Source organism: Aptenodytes forsteri, unplaced genomic scaffold (assembly GCF_000699145.1).
Source record: "Aptenodytes forsteri isolate BGI_AS27 unplaced genomic scaffold, ASM69914v1 Scaffold684, whole genome shotgun sequence".
Classification (NCBI taxonomy): domain Eukaryota; kingdom Metazoa; phylum Chordata; class Aves; order Sphenisciformes; family Spheniscidae; genus Aptenodytes; species Aptenodytes forsteri.
The window spans coordinates 114,238-117,659 of record NW_008794231.1 but is presented as its reverse complement, the minus strand read 5'-3'; the positions used below and the strand labels follow the sequence as shown (position 1 = coordinate 117,659).

General features: G+C 49.4%; 1 pseudogene; it reads left to right on the top strand.

Moving 5' to 3' along the window:
- Positions 1-2,022: 2,022 nt before the first annotated feature.
- The window catches only part of LOC109279660, an 8,256-nt pseudogene continuing 6,856 nt past the window's right edge, over positions 2,023-3,422 (top strand).

Sequence of the window (3,422 nt, the reverse complement as noted above, 5' to 3'; positions counted from 1 at the left end):
CACGTCTCGTGGAGAAGAGCCCGCTGGCCTTCTAGAGGGCTCTAGCCCGCAAGAGCCCTCCTTGCCTAGCAGCAAGGACAGAGAGCTGGACCAGGGCTCCACAACCTGGGCAATACGTGCTTCCTCAACTCTGTCCTGCGGTGCCTGATGTACACAAACCCTCTGGCCAACTACCTGCTCTCTTACAGCTGGTCATGTGAGTACTTTTATGAACATAGCCTTGCACATCAGCTGGGCGCTTCCCAAGGATTCCCAGCATCTGGAATTTCATTTAGGAGAAAAACAGCTCTTCTTTGTCACCCCCCCTGCCCCCTGAGTTGATGTTCTTTGAACACTCAAGCCCAGGAGCTGCTTGTTGTATCTAGGTGTGTTTATCTTCAGAAAGGCACCTCTTTCTAGTCCCAGGTGTAGGTCCCTTTTCCTGCAAGTTAAACCCTCTTTTCTTATTGCACAGAAAACTTATGTCAATTTAGCATGTGTCTGAAGAAATTTTTCTATGCACTAAAGTGTCCTGGGCTTGTTGGGATCTTGGCACATTGGGAGAAGAGGAGTGGAGACTATTCTTACAATTTCAAGCTCTCCATTAGGTTTCCCATTGCTATGGATAGTTTCCTAAACTAAGAAGCTTGCTGTCCTTACTCTTCAGGTCATCAGCAAGGCTTCTGCATGATGTGCATAATGGAAGCTCATGTTAACAGGTCCTGCATTCCTCAGCCACCGCCATCCAGCCTTGGACTGTCCTCAAAGTCATCACATGTAAGTCATTTCAGGTGCGTCTACATATTTTCTTCCCTTCTTGTAGGGGAGAACTACTAACTTCTTTCTTAGGAATAGGAGAACAATTCCAGCATGGCAGGCAGGAAGATGCCCTTGACTTCTTACGCTATATTGTCGATGCCATGGAGCGACCTTCTCTGAGTGGAAGCAGCGAGCAAGAACAAGCAAATTACATTTTTCAATGTTCCTGGGCCCTTTGGACTCTTTGATATAATCCTATCAAGGAAACCCTAGGCCCAGGTTTTCAGATAAAACAAAACTCTTGGAGGAGATAAATCTCTGCCCTACTTCTGAGCTCCAATTACCATTTATTTCCAGCTTGGACATCTCTTCTCAAGCAACTCCCATCATCAAGTTTTTGGTGCTTTCTGAGATGTAGAGGTACTTTTTGATGACTACTTCTCTCCTTGGAATTGCCTGTGCCGTTCTGTCTGCCTCTGATAAACAGCTGATCGTGTGACTGGCATAGTAGGTATGGAGGAAGTAAACTGGCACATCCAGTCGACTTCCGCTATCACTGAGCATTTCAAATTGCCTTCCAGTTATGTGCTTGAGCTGCAAAGTGGTTTCCGAGTCATAGAATCATAGAATCATAGAATCATTGAGGTTGGAAAAGATCTCTAAGAGCATCGAGTCCAACCAGCAACCCAACACCACCATGTCCACTAAACCATGTCCCTAAGTGCCTCATCTACTCGTCTTTTAAATACCTCCAGGGATGGGGACTCCACCACTTCCCTGGGCAGCCTGTTCCAATGTTTCACCACTCTTTCAGTAAAGAAATTTTTCCTTACATCCAATCTAAACCTCCCCTGGCGCAACTTGAGTCCTGTGAGGCCTTCCTGGATATCCCTTTGGATATAAAATTAAGACGATTTGTAACTGTGAGTCAAGACATTCCAAGGCCCTTGTAGCTTTCCAGAATAAACGCAGGTGGCATAAAAACATGTACTGCAAAAAAAGAGAGCTTGGTGGATGGGAAGTGGCTGGTGGAGAAGAGCTGAACGGCCAGGCCCAGAGGTTTCTGCTCAGTGGTACCAAGTCTAGTGTAAGGCTAACGGTATTTACTGGGTCTGATCCTGTTTAACATCTTCCTTAATTAATGGTCTGGATGATGGGGCAGAGTGCACACTCAGGAAGTTGGCCGATGACACCAAATTGGGAGGAGTAGTGCTTAGGCCAGGGGGTCATGTTTCCATCCCAAGGGACCTGGGCAGGCTGGAGAGATAGGCTGACAAGGACATCATGAAGATCATCAAGGGGAAGCGCAAAGGTTGCTGTGTGGATGACAAGCACTGGCACAGGCTGCCTAGGGAGCTTGTGGAGTCTCCATCCTTGGAGATGTTCCACAGCCCTCTGGACATGGTCATGGGCAACTGGCTGCAGGTGGCCCTGCTTGAGCAGGGAGGGGCTGGACCAGGTGACTTCACCCTCCAGGTGATGTCCCGGCCAGCCTCAAGTAGCTGGTGATTCTGCAAAATTGATGCCTAGAAGAGGATCCAGCCGCCAATGCTGTCACCCTCAGGCAGGCATCGACAGCTCCACCAGGAAGGTGCAGCCCGTGGAAAGGAGCCGAGGCAGCAGCAGGTTCTCTGGACTGAGCTGCAGACCGTGGGGCCTAGGCAGGAGCAGGGGAACGGTGTGTGGAAGGGGTGGCAGAGATGAAGCCCTTTGGGCCATCCACAGCCCCAAGCCCTGTCCCCAGACTGCTGCTCGGAGGGGAGAGGGGGGCCGAGGAGTTGGGAAGGGAGGAGTGAGGCTGAGCCTTGGAAGAGCGAGGCTGGGGGAAGCTGGTTTAGTTTGGGATTTTTGCTGCTTTCCTGCTCCCTTTTTAATTGGCAACAAATTATATCAACCTTATGCTGGTCAGGCCAAAGACAAACCACCATCACTGTGAATGCCTCTTCCTTCCCCCCCCCCCAGCTTTATATGCTGAGCATGACGTCATATGGCGTGGAATATCCCTTTGGTCATTTGGGGTCAGCTGTACTTGCTGGGCACCCTCCCAGCTTCTTGTGCCGCCCCCCCCCAGCCAGCTCGCTGGTGGGGTGGGGTCAGAAGCAGAAGAGGCCTTGACTGTATGTAAGCACTGCTCAGCAGTATCTAAAACATCCCTGTATTATCAACACTGTTTCCAGCACAAATCCAAAACATAGCCCCATACTAGCTACTATGGAGAAAATTAACTCTATCCAAGCCAAAACCAGCACACCCACACAGGTGAAAATGATTGCCTGCCTGTCACTGCCGAGCTGTCCTGCCTGATGATGGAATAGGAATAGGAGTTTCATGAGGGGAACATTGACACCTCCCATAGATATACACACACTGATAGAGCAATTCCCGCTGCAGGAATCAGACAGACTGTCCAGTGTTTAGAGAGGGACTGTTGTGGGAATGGGAGTCTCACTAACGGACATTCCTGAGTTTGATTTTAATGAGCAAACACTGCACCACCCGGCATAACAAGGCACTTAAGCAGAAAACAACGGAGAAAGGAATGTGCAGCTGGAAGGAGAAAAACAAGATAAAGACCATGAAGGCATTTCGCATGATCAGAAAGAACGGGCCAATCTGCTAGAGCATAGATGCGCGTGAACACAAGGCTGTAACCTATCTGCAAGCTGCAGGTAGCGCGTGTCCAT